Below are 14,065 nucleotides of genomic sequence, written 5' to 3'. Positions count from 1 at the left end.
TGCTGAGTGAAAGTCACTACACAAAACCGAGCACATTCCATCGCTATGTTTCCAGAGACTCCGTCCTAGAAAGTACAACCTATAGATGAACAGTTGCCAGGGGAACAGTGAGAGCAGGGGAGGGGAAGAGGAGGAGCAGGCGAGGGGACTCTGGGAAGTGAAAATTAATGTCCATTGTTTCTGTCCTGGTGTTGGTTTCACAGTCAGTCATATGTCAGAACATACCCAAGTGCACTTTTTGACTCTTAAATTTTCTTTTACTGCAACCATGTGATTTACTGCAGCTTCCATGATGTTGTTTTTGTCCTTGCACTGCCAGAGTTTCAGTTGCCCTCGACCCATCCCAAAGGTCTTCTCCCCGCCTTTGTAATCTTTGGGTCACCAATCTGTTTGCATTATTCTTTGGGTTTATTTGCACTGGTATCAGTCTTTTGCTTTGTTTTCATATGTTCCACACATGGCAACATCGTCCATATTTGTCTTTTTCCTTTTTTCCTCACTTCACTTCACTTCACATAGCAAGACACCATCCAGTTCCATCCAAGTTGTGGCAAGTTGCCTTTTTTTTTCTCGTCACCACATAGTATTCCATTGTGTACACACACGGCAATTTCTCAATCCACTCATCTATTGTTGACCTCCTAGCAATGCAGTTTTAGTTAATGAAACTTCCAGGCTGCAAAAACTCTTTTTTTTTAAAAGTATTTGTATTTATTATTATTTTAATCTTTTGGTTAAAATATTTTGAGTAACATTGGCCACACCAATGACTCTCAGGGGTTTCTCCTGGCTCTGCACTCAGGAATCACTCATGGCTGTGCTAAGGACCATATGGGATTCCAGGGATCAAACCCAGGTCAGCTGCATGCCAGGCAAACGCCCCACCCACTGTGCTATGGCTCTGGCACCACTGCAAAGATTGTCTTCATTGCATTTGCTTCTTTTCTTCTCCTGAGGAGTGTGTGTGATCCCTCAACTGCAGAGATTGACTCTGAGCCCTAAGAAGCACTCGGGATCTGAAGACTAGAAACTAGAAAACTAGAAAGTCTATGGACTGTGACTTCAGCAGTTATTCCACACTCTCCCCAATGCATGCCCACTCAGTTTTCTAAAGGGGAGGATGGGCTTTCCCTGACAGAGTTCTTGCCCATTACACACATCTGTGTCCAGTGCAGAGACGAGAGATGCACCATGTGATGCTTTGTGGAGGGGCGAGGGGAGGCTGGGGACAGTGAGAGGTCTAGCCAAAGCCTTTGGGGTTGGGTATTCCTGGCCTTAGTGGGGCGGGGAGTGAAAGGGAGAGCCAGTTTCCCTCACCAGCCCAGTGCCAGAGTTTTGGAGAAACTCATCTTTTCAGGAAAAGGCAACTGCTTGCCAGTGAATGGGAACTGGTACAGGGCAGAAGACCTCTGAGCTCACCCAAGAACAGCTGGTTGGCTTTAGGCTGTGACTCTTACCAGCTAGTGGCACCACCTCTATGGTACTAGATCCTGGGTTTGCTCAGTTGTGTCATGTTGAAATTCTCAGTTTTACTACGTTTTCATGTCAAATTTAATATTTTTTTAAATGGGGAGCATGGTAATGATTGATATTTATCAAGTACTTAGCAAGTACTATACAGTTATAATCTACTTTCATATCTAAGCTAATCACCCCAGAGTATTTGAGATACATAGACTAAATAGCTTTTTTTTGTTTTGTTTAAGTTTTATAAAGTTGTTCACAATAATTTGTTACATTTAATATTCCAACACCAATCCCACCATCATTACACCTACCCACCACAATATTTCAAATATTTCTACCCCAACCTCCAAACCCTACCCCCAAAGCAGGACCTATATAATTTATTTTGAATTGCTTGTTACGAATAATCCACTAAAATTATCTCAAAAAATTCCTTAGAAGAAAGTGTATGAAGACTGATGTATGTCACCTTGGAGCCATTAACATGTTAAAGGTTGAAGTTGTGTGCTTTTATATATATATAAATATAAATAACTGTGTGTATATACACATATGTATGTATATACATATTTTTATTTCTGAGATGGATTATCTTCTACTTTACATCCCATCAAGTAAGGTGTGCTACTCTTGGTACTGGGGTGGGGGTCTTTGCCTTGCATGTGGCTGACCTGGGTTCTATTCCTCTGCCCCTCTTGGAGAGCCCGGCAAGCTACCGAGAGTATCCAGCCCGTATGGCAGAGCCTGGCAAGCTACCTGTGGCACATTCAATATGCCAAAAACAGAACAACAAGTCTCCCAATGGGGACGTTACTGGTGCCTGCTTGAGCAAATTGATGAACAACGGGACGACAGTGCTACTCTTGGTACAACAGTGATATAGAGTATGAGATATCATGTGGCTGTGAATGCTCTGGGAATTCTATAAATTTTAAATATAGTGTTTTTTTTGATACAGCTGAGGTTAATTTAAACTTTTTTAACTAGATGGTGACTTTGGGGTTCAGAGGCATCATATCGTTCTGTGTTGCTCTATTCTGGGGGATTTATTTGGGAATCTTTGGATCATGGCTGTTAATGAACTTATATGGTACTAGAGGCAGTTCCTGGGCATGACTGCCAGGCTACCAGAAGCACAGGGAGATGGGGGGAGGTAGCCCATCCCTGACTCTATGTGAGCCTGGAGATTTCAGTCACAAGTCCCACATATCTGAGTTTTTCAGCAGATTCACTCATGGAGGAGACTTGTCCGAGCCTATGGAGACTGACTGGGAGCATGGAAGTGATTGAGTTCTGGAGGTTTTTGGCTGCTGGGGTTCTGTTGGGGTGGGGGGACTCACCCAGCCCCCTTCGGGTTGCCCTGGATGAGACAGTCTGGTGCGGGTTCCAGCATATTGTTCTCTGAATAGCTTTCAAGATGAAGTAAGAGGTGAAGTCGGGGTGACACAGGCAAACTGACTTCAGTGCCCAGTCTTTGAGGCCAGGGTACACACCCCTTAAAATTGAGAGCTTCCTTAATCCAGAAATCCTTTGGTATATAGAAGGGCGGCTTTAGCGAGGTGACCTGGTGGGAGAGGGTCCCCTTATGACTGTGGCTATCAAGCACCACAGAGCAGGACAAACACTCTGTCCTGGTGTAGGACCATCGATTCCTGGTCCAGGGCGGCACTGGAAAGCTGCAGAAGTTTCTTTGATGCATGATCCCAGAAGAAGGACAGAAAAGAAAAAAAAATGTTGACGGGAACCATGATGAGAAATGGTTCAATTTCTGCTATCAGTGAATACGTGGGGCTAGAGAGAGCTCAGAGGGCCGAGCTGACTGTGCAGGCAGGAGGGGGCTCCCAGCCCAGACCCGGGGCCAGCAGAGGACTGCAGGGAGTGAGCAGCCTCCAGCACAGAGGAGCTTCTCCCAGGACAGTGCGTAGCCTGTGGCTGCTTCTGCTTCCTGGAGATTGGCCCCCTTCCGTGGACCAGAACCAAGATATCCTCCACAGGGGCAAGGCCCCAAATTCCTGTCTTGGGAGAGGGACACGTCTGTAGGACATCCACCGGGATGTCTGCCTGAGCAACAGCTCTAAGTTCTTAGCTTCATGTCTGCAAGATGATGGCTGTGGAAATTGCCTCCCTGCCTCTCAGGCAGGCTGTTTCCACAGGTCCAGGGGGGTATACTTATTATTTATTTATTTATTTTAATTCTGATTTTTTAATTGAATCACTGTGAGACAGACCCCTATAAAGCTATTATTATTATTACTATTATTATTATTATCGAACTGGAGCAATAGCACAGCAGGTAGGGTGTCTGCCTTGCATGCGGCCAACACGGGTTCAATTTCTCTGCCCCTCTCGAAGAGCCCAGCAAGCTACTGAGAGTATCCCGACCACATGGCAGAGCCTGGCACGCTACTCGTGGCGCATTTGATATGCCAAAACAATAACAAGTCTCACAATGGAGACGTTACTGGTACCTGCTCGAGCAAATTGATGAACAATGGGACGACAGTGCTATTATTATAGTCACTTGTCACTTGTCATCCCGTTGATCTTCGATTTACTCGAGCAGGCACCAGTAACGTCTCCATTCATCCCTGTCACGTGCTAGTGTAGCCCAATGGTACCTGCTAGCTCTAGGAACATGAAGAGCCTCAAACTGCTCGTTCAGCATTTTGACAAAGAAGTTTGACCATCTCGTTGGTGGGCAGCCACATGGTCTTTTGACGTCCCGTGGAATCCAGTCGGTATCAGCTCTAGTCCAGTAGTCATTTCTAAATCGCATTACGTGTTCGGCTGATCTGATTTTCGATGTCTTGGCAAACGAGACAGCATCTCTGATTCTTGATCACCAATGGAGATCGGAACTCCCTATTCCTTCTCTCACTTGAGTGAAATGTGATATCCCAAGCAGAGCTCTTTCGATTCCTCTTTGGGATACCCGAATAGTGTTCTCGTCCTGTTTTCGTAGGACCCAGGTCTCTGAGGCATATGTTAGTGCAGGAAGAACAGTGGAATCGAAAAGATGTGCCCAGAGCTGGAGTTTCTTCATCCTCTTAACCACTTCTTCGATGCTCTTGAAGGCATTCCATGTTTCTCTCTTCCTCCTGTGCAATTCTGGTGCCAAGTTGTTCCTCATGTTGAGTTCTTGACCCAGGTACACATAGCTGCTGCATTCGGAGATGTTCGTTCCATTGAGAGCAAATGGAACAGCAGGGACTAGTTCGTTTTTCATGAACATAGTCTTGGTGAGAATCAGCTGTAGTCCGACCTTTCCACAGTCGCGGTCAAAGTTGGTCAGCATTTGTGCCGCTTGGCTAATATTTGGTGTTATTAGAATGATGTCATCATCGAAGTGGAGGTGGTGTAGTTGCCGACCATCTGTCTTCACTCCCATTCCTTCCCATTCCAGTCGTCGCATGACATTCTTGAGGGTGACACTGAAGAGTTTCAGTGAGATGGTATCACCCTGCCGAACCCCTCTCTTTACGTTGATGATTACTTCCTTCTTAGGATGGTGAGATCCTGGTGGTGAATCCGTAATACAACTCCCAGAGGATCTTGATGTACTGAGTTTGAACACCCTGTTTGGCTAGGGCTTCAATGACTGCTTCAGTCTCAACAGAATCAAAGGCCTTCTTTAAATCAATGAATGTTAGACAGAGTGCATCTTGAACTCTCGTGAAACTTCAATGAGCTTGGTCACCATGTGGATATGGTCAATGGTGCTGAATCTTTTTTGGGACCTGGCTTGCACCCATGGTTGTCCTTCGTCTAGTTCTGCCTATTCTATTCAGAATGATTTGAGTGAACAACCTGTAGACGACGAACAACAGGCAGATTGGGTGATAGTTGCCGATGTCATGGATGTCTCCCTTCTTGTACAACAGAACGGTCCTGCTGGTTTTCCATTGGGATGGAACCTTGCAATCAGAGCTATTATTATTATTATTATTATTATTATTGAATCACTTTGAGATACAGCTACAAGCTTTCATGTTTGAGTTACAATCATACAATATTCAAACACCCATCCCTCCATCAGTGCACATTCCCCACCACAAATCTCCCCAGTATACCCCCCTTTTGCACCCTTCCCCTCCCCCCCAGGATTCATTCCCCACTACCTCTCTGGCAGACAATTTACCCCATACTCTCTCCACTTTTGGGTATTATGGTTTGAAATACAGATACTGAGAGGCCATCATGTTTGGTCCTTTATCTACTCTCAGCACACATCTCCCATCTGAGCAATCCCTTCAACCATCATTTTCTTAGTGATCCCTTTTCTATTCCATTTGCCTTCTCCCCCCACTCATGAGGCAGGCTTCCAACTCTGAAGCAATCTTCCTGGCCCTTGTGTCTACTGTCCTTGGGTGTCAGCCTCTTGTTATGTTATTTTATTTCATGTGCTTTACAAAGCTATTGAAGACTAGGTTTCAGTCGTACAGTGTTCCAAATCCATCCCTCCACTAGGGTACATTTACCAACACCAGTTTCCCCAGTTTCCCTCCCATTACTCCCAATACATACCCCCACACCTGCCTCTTTGGCAGGCACTTTTCATCTCTTCCTCTCTCTCTATCTCTCTCTCTCTCTCTCTCTCTCTCTCTCCTCTCTCTGTGTTCTCTTAGGCATTGTAGTTTGCGATATTGATACTGAAAGGTTATCAGAAATGTCCCTTTACCTACTTTTAACACTCAGTTCTTGTCTAGTGTGATCATTCCCTGCTCTTACTGTCATACTTATCCCTTCCCTATCTTACCTAGACTCAGCCCCCACACACTAATGGTTGATTGAAACCATTGACCAGTCTTCCTAGACCCTGTTTTCCCTGGATGTGGATATTAGTCTTCTACTACATATAGTATATATGTAGGTATATGTATATATTTATATACCACAGATGAATGCAGTCATGTTATATCTGTCCCTCTTCTCTGACTCATTTCACTCAGCATGATACTCTCAATGTTCATCCATTTATAGGCAAATTTCTTGACTTCATATTTTTCTAATAGCTGTGTAGTGTTCCATTGTGTAGGTATACCATAGTTTATTTATCCATTCGTCTGTTGTTGTTATTATTATTATTATTATTATTGTTGTTATCTTGTTGTTTTGGAGCCCATACCCTGTGGTGCTCCAAAAGAGCTTGTTCCTGGCTCTGTGCTCAGACCATATGTGGTGTCAGGGAACAAACCTAGGTTGGCTACATGCAAGGCAAGAGACTCAGGATTGTATTAGCTCTGTCTTCCCTTATCTCTGGAGATCAGTTCCTGTCCAGCAAACACAAACTAGTTTCTCCGAGAACATTGCTGTTATCAGAAATCAGGGTAAGAGTTTCATCTTCCAACGGTAGCTGCAGCAGCAGACCAGGGTACTGATCCAGGTGCACAGCTCACTGAGCCGGAAGGAGCCGCCCCTGAGTGCTATGCTGGGGAAGACTACTGCCAAAGAAACTGCCCTCAAGTGCCAGGCAGAAAGGGGCTCACAGACTTCGGGCATGGAGGGGGATGCGCTCTGAGCTCAAGGGCAATCTGAGAGTAGAAATGAGACCAAGTTCTATGTGTTCCTTGATCTGAATTTCACAAAATAGGATATTGGCTGGCTTGAGCAAAAGCCAAAGTGCCTCTGGCATTTTTTTGAAAAGGGAGGAGAGATTTTTCTCAGAAACTGTCTACTTGGGACCAAGTAGAACTTTCCAGCTAGATTGAATTGGGCATGAGGGAAAGGTTGTAAGAATCAGGGAATTCTGTCTGTCAGTCCCTCACACACACATGCAACTCACATGCAAATGTGTGCTCACACTCCCATTTGCCATGCGTGCTACTGTCCTAGTTGGCATCACTTTTGCAGAACTGGCAGTTCTGGGCCACTGGACACCTGGTTATTTTTTTTACGAGGTTCTTTGTATCTGGTTATGTTATTTGCTTGTGCTTGCTTTCAGAGTCTGTCCATTCATCAAGCGCTCAGATGATCTATGTGGGCAATGGTTTGCCTTGTAAATGAGGACTGCCCGGCTCCTTCTGCCCTCTGATGGACTTGCTGTTCTGGGTTAGCGCAGGATGATGGAGGAACAGACAGGCTCGCACGTCCTCATTCCTCTACGAGCAGAAGGAATGTTTCTGTGGTTTCTCCATGAAGTTCCAGGTTTACCTGTTGGATATCATTGGTTTGTCCTTTCTCCCCTTGCCACTAGGAGCTTAGGTTGATCAGTCGCACCCATCAAAGTGCTCCCAAGTTACTCCCATTCCTTTGTTTATCTGTAACCACTTGTACCAGTTTATCTGCTCTTCCTCTAATCAAACTCTGCTAATTGGTAAGGTCAGAACTTCCTAGGACACTGAATATTATAACATTGTCTTTCTCTCCTCTTTATGCCTTTTGAATAATTTACTTTAAAGCTATGTCTTTTTTGTATAGACACAAGAAGACAATATTATGTTTTTATAACTTAAGACTTAATTGGCCTCAAATATTATTCCCTCCTGGGCATCTGCTTTCTCCACTTAAGCCTCAGTTGCCCTCAGTTCCTAGCACCCCAAAGTAGGGTCCCCGACGTGGGACGGGAAGGATCCAGGGCAAGCGGTGAGTTATGTGCTACCCTGGCATCGAGATGGGCCTGGCCAAAGTGCCTAATTCTTAACTATAAGTTAAGAGCTTGATCATAGACAAATGCTGTCATGATCCAATAGTAATTATGAGACTGGGACCCTGCTAGGGATAGGAAAGACTGTTCTGGCCTGAGCAATTCTATAAGCTTTAATGCATCTCTTATTGTGTCCATACAAAATGATTAATATTATGAATTCTTATATGTTTGCTGGCTGAGGAGAAGAGAAACACATTCATGGGACTCTGCCCTTGGGTGGGTCCTCCTGCTGAAAGAGAGATTCTGTCCTAGTGAAGGCATTCCCCTAAGGGATAGAACTATACCCCCTATGGATTGTAACCACACCTTTGCATAAGCCCCAGGCTGCTGGGAGATTTAAGGTAGTTGTATGAGGGGGCAGGAGGAGAGTTCCAGAGGAGAGTGTTTAGAGGGAAGATTGGAATAAACTGCAAGTGAGACCAACCATCTTGGCTCCGTTCCGTTCCTTCACCTGCCTCGCCGCCTGCGCCCTTTCATTTCTTTTTTATTTTTATGCATTTACCCTTGTCACTTTTCACCTGAAGGTACTTCCCTCCCCTGAGTTCGCCCAGAGATATTATCAAGGTGACTGCAGCTCAAATAGTTTTTTCTAGTCTGTCGAAGAGCTCCCAAAGCTCTCCCCTTTTTAAAGCTCTTACCCTACTAGACTACATGGATAAGGATTGTGTAACTGATCCTGGAGCCATTTTCTGTTATTCTTCTAGACACCCAACCCCAGCCTGCCGTGCTGTCTCTTTCTGGGGAGAGTAGACAAAGAAAACAAACCAGGGCTCTGCTTCCAGGCAGGCTTCATCTGCGCCGAGGAGCACGTTTCCTGGAAAATAGCCTCCAGGAGCAACAACAGGCAGGTTCTGCACATATTTCTCTCTGATCAGTCTTTGGTGGCTGGCCTTCCTTATAGTCTAGTGGGCAGCAACATACCTGAGTTCTGCTGGAGGAAGGAGCCGCCCCAAGCAATGACCCAGACCTCGGATTTCTGCTTGAAGGGATGCAAGCGTTTGGCACACCCACAGCCTCCTCGTCTGTACCAAGAACCTGACCAGGGGTTGCACACTGGCGAGAGCTCTGAGACTAAGAGCCGCCAGTCCTAGGGTTAGTACCTCAGGCTCAGGAGAAACTGCACCTTGGCAGGGCTGTGGCTGGGGGTGAGCAGCCCTTTGGATGGTCGACTCCCAGCACCACCTAGGATCTCCCTGAGCTATACCAGGAGTGATTCCTGAGCACAGAGCTTGGAGTAATCTGAGCATTGCCAGGTGTAACCCCCATGCAAAATAAAACAAAATTTAAAAAAGCCAGAAAACTAGGGGCTGGCGTGTTAGTACAAGCAGGGAGGGCGCTTGCCTTGTATGCCGCTGACCTGAGTTCAATCCCTGGTACCCTATCTGGTCCTCAATCTCAACAGGAGTGATTCCTGAGCACAGAGCTAGGAGTAAGCCCTGAGCACCACTGGACGTGGCCCAAAACAAACTGAAAAAAACCCCAGAGAAGTAGATAGGGTTGTAGGACAGAGATCACTGAGGCCTAGAAAGGAAGCAGGGAAAAGGAAGGGAAACCCCAAAGTATCAAGAACTCAGGGAAGTTCTGCAGAGTAGGAGGAAGAGAAGACGAAAAAGGAGGAGGAGGAAAAGGAGGGAGCTTGCGCCCCTGGCCACGTTGCTCTCCAGGGTTTGCTCTCCTGTCAATTGCTCCCAACAGGCATGCTGGGAGTGGTACTCTGTAATCTGGCAACATGCTCTGGTTGTTGGGGGCCTGTTCCCTAGCCAAAAGGAGGTGCCTTCTCACTGAGAGAAAGGCTTCTGGACTGCGAGTGGGGGCTGGGTGCCCGACACACACCCAGCAGGTTGACTTGCAGGTTTTCTTCATTTGTGAGTGGGAAGGAGTCTGGAGGCACCCAACGGTGCTCAGGGGCTACTCCTGTCTCTGGAATTAGAAGTGACCCCCGCCAGCCCCAGCAGTGTTTGTGGGGGAGGGCATATGGAATATGGGATTGAATCACGTTGGCCACCTGCAAGGCAAGTGCCCGACTAGCCTGTCCTCTCTCTCTGCTCCTTGCTTGCAGATTTCCAGGGTCTCCTGTGCACGGAAGCATCATCCTTCCAGCCTCTTTCAGCAGCAGGGGTGAGTGTGGCTGGGGCTGGTCTGCCCATGCCCAGTGGCTGCAGGGAACCCTTCAGTGCACTTCTCTCAGAGACTTGCTCTCTGTGACATGAGCCAAATCAGGAGCTCCTGTCTTCAGTGGCATGGAAAATGCACCCAGCTTTGGTGGGTCCTCAGGAAGTCAAAATGCTGAGCAGATGGTGAGGGGCAGGCTGACACTGACCACACAGCAACCTCTCTCTCTCCCAGTGCCCCTTCTCTCTGCCATCCTTTCTGCTGAGTCCAGAGCCCCCTGACAGTTCTATTGTGGTGGGAGTTATGCCAGGGTGTGGAGGGCACCCTGATGGGATGACTCCCTAAGGGTCAGACATCCTTTATTTGTCAGCACCAGGGCCCAGAAAGCTGCCTGGCTCTGGGAAGTGGGGTGAAGGCCCGGGCACCCTATCTCTGCATCGGTCTGGCTCCTGGGGCACGCCATGCAGGCAGGCATTCCTGTCAGTGTTTGCCCAAGGCAGGGCACAGACCAAGCCGGGAGCCCTGTCCGTCTATTTCTGCAGGCCGGAGAGCCAGGAAATATGCTGAGTCTCTGCCCGCCTCCACCCCGCTGCCTCTCCCATCTGGCCTGGTGACAGGGTGACAGACAGGAGGGGGCCCAAACACACCCAGGACGCCAGTTCACTTGCATGCAACCTCTTCCCCCCTCCCCCCACCCCCGTGCCACAGGTCATCTGTGGTCTCTGAGGCATTACAGAGCCAGGGTTAGGTCTGCTGACAGGTGCTGGGGCTGGGTGGTAGCGCCTTGAGGGCCTCTTCCGTGCCTCTGGCTCCAGCCACTGGTGAATCTTTTCCACATGTGATGCCCAAAATCAGCCTCAGTCCCGAGTCCAGGCACAGAAGTGACAGGGCTTCCTGATGGGCCACAGATCCCAGGCATTGCATCTGACCCTACATGTGTTCTTTTTTTTTTTTTTTTGCTTTTTTGGGTCACACCCAGCGATGCACAGGGGTCACTCCTGGCTCATGCACTCAGGATTACTCCTGGCGGTGCTCGGGGGACCATATGGGATGCTGGGATTCGAACCCGGGTCGGCCGCGTGCAAGGCAAACGCCCTACCCGCTGTGCTATCACTCCAGCCCCTACATGTGTACTTTTTAAAACATTAATACTAGCGAGTAGAATTATACAGGCGCCAGATGTACCACATCATGTTCGTCCATCAGCAAGAGTCTATTTTGCATCTGTCAGCAGCCTTGGAGAGCAGGGTGGAGGCCATGGGCCCTCCCAGGCTCATCCATGGGTTGAATACTTCCATGCCTGAATACATCAGGCTTTCTTTACTTATTCATCCAAATCGATCCTCGTTTGCTTTTATGTTTGTATGTTTATTGTGGGGACCATACCCAGAGGTGCTTGGATACCACCAGGGCCATACCCTGAGATGGTCTGGGAGCTGCATGGAGCCAGGGCCCCCAGGGCTTAAAGTCCGGGGCTTCACACATTTCACACATGCAATCACTATTTTATTTTTGGACCTCCATGACAATGACATAATGAAAAGTGTGTGTGTATGTGTGTGTGTGTGTGAGTATGTGTGTGTGTTGTGTGTGTGTGTGTGTGTGTGTGTGTGTATACATACCTTTGAAATAGGAATTTTCCTGGGCTGGTGAAATAGGTCAGCCAGAGAAAGGCAAGAATTCTGTCTTCTTTGTAAGTGGAATTTGAAAAATCGACAAATTCGTAGAAGCAAAGATCATATTTTTGAGGGTGGGTCTGGAGAATAGGCTGAAAATGTAAAGTAGGGACTTTCCCTGGGAGACAGCATGTTCTGGGCAAGGACTGTCTGTGATGTCTGTAGCTGATGATCCCTATTTCAATACGGGGAGGGATTTTGGGGTTACACTCAGTGATGCTCAGGGGTTACTCCTGGCTCTGCACTCAGGAGTCACTCCTAGTGGTGCTTGGGGGACCATATGGGATGCTCAAAACCAAACCTAGGTCGGCCACATGCAATGCGAGCTCCCTCTAGCCCTCTTGCTGGGACTCTTAAATGCATTATCTATTCATCCATTTATTCCCTTCCCGATTCCCTGAGAACACACTTGTGCTGATGCCAGGTCCCTGAACAAGGCAGAGCTGGTGGAAGGGCTGGCAGGGGGCCACGCTCCTTTGGCAGTGGGGCTTTCTCCCAGCTCCCGGTCTGCTTCTCATGCTTGCCAGCAGCTCTCTCTCTCTCTCTCTCTCTCTCTCTCTCTCTCTCTCTCTCTCTCTCTCTCTCTCTCTCTCACCCTTGTATTCTGGCCGTGGCATGGCCAGAAACTGCTGTCAGGGATCACGAACAGCAGAACTGCAGGTGCCAAGAGCAGACCTGCCAGGTCCGCACTAGGTGCCCATGTGGCAGCAGGGGCTGGACTCAAGGTCTTATGCTTGCAAGGGTTCACCTCCTGGCCCTTGGGTGGGATTATTTTAAATGGACTGAAGAGATGTCCATTTCCTGGGAGGGGTGGGGAAGCAGAACTGTTGAGCTTATGGAAGTATCAGAAACATGTTTAGGAATAATCAGAATGTCAGCAACCCAGATGAAAAACTTCAGGATTGGTCTAGAACTTTCTGTCTCATTCCTATCAGGGCAACCACAGTTGGTATTTCCTCAACCTTTCTTGGTCCTGGGAGCATCCCTGAAGCAAATCCTCAGCTCCTCCCCACATCAAGGCAGAATTAATGTTGTCATTCTGCCTGGGGAGAGAGCTCAAGGCTTGGGCCAGCCCGGGGACCTCTGCTCTCCACCCTCCTTTCTGCTGGCTCAGTTTACCTCTATCCACTGCATCCACCTCCCTACCCAGCTGTCTGCTCACCTGTGCCACAGCATCTGCCCTCCTGAGACCTCCTGGCTCTGCCCAGGAAAGCCACGCTGTTCTCCTCTCCGAGGGCTGGAGCACTGGCAGGGGGGACCTTCCTAGCCATGCCCCTGGAGTCCAGGGGGACCTTCTCTAGTGTCCACAGTGAGACTTGGCTTGCTTAGCTCCCAGCTCCTGGAGAGGCAGAATCTGCGTCTCCATGGGAGGATGGCCCAGAGGCTCTGCAGACAGACTCTCTGGAGCTGGAATCACCCCTTTAAAAAAATTGGTTTTGGGCCACATCTGGTGGTGTTCAGGACTTGGGGGACCGTATGGGATGCTGGGGATCAAACCTGGGTCAGCTGCGTGCAAGGCAAGTGCCCTCCTGCTGCACTCCAGCACTCTAGCTCCTGCCCTTGGAATCACTCCGTCTTTGGTGTGTGACCTTGGGCAAGTTGTTGAACTGGCTCAGTTTCCTTCTCCATCGTGTATGACGATGCATTGCGAGAGAGTGCCCTGCCCTGGGGTTCACTGTAGCCAGGGCCCCTTAGCACCCCTTAGACATCCGCAGGCTCTCCCCTGGATCACTGGAAGCTGCCCGTGGGCTGTGCCAATGTTTCCTTGGCAGGACCAGGAATGGCGACGGCTTTAGAAGCAGCCTAGCGACACAGTTTGGAGCCCAACCCTGGCTTCCCCATGCCCCAGCTCACAGGAGCCCCACTGCTGGGTGTGGCAAGGGCAGAACAAAGGCCATTTAATCCCACAGAGAGTGGGAAAAAGCCCTCTAAATCGGTTTTCCCCCCAGTCCTAAATGCAACTCTAAATGCCCCGGGAGGATGCCCACGGGCTCGGGGCGCTGGCGGGGCCAGAGGCGCTTTGTGAGGCCCCATTGTGAGCCCACACCAGCCAGGGGCTTCCCAGAACAACAGGCCCTTGTATGGCCGGGCAAGCCCGCGCCCTCGAGTCCCAAGGCTGGCACACAAACAGGTCAGCGAAGGAGGCGCCCAGCACCCTGCCTGG

The sequence above is a fragment of the Sorex araneus genome, chromosome X (assembly GCF_027595985.1).
Source record: "Sorex araneus isolate mSorAra2 chromosome X, mSorAra2.pri, whole genome shotgun sequence".
Classification (NCBI taxonomy): Eukaryota; Metazoa; Chordata; class Mammalia; order Eulipotyphla; family Soricidae; genus Sorex; species Sorex araneus.
Note: the sequence above shows the minus strand (reverse complement) of the source record.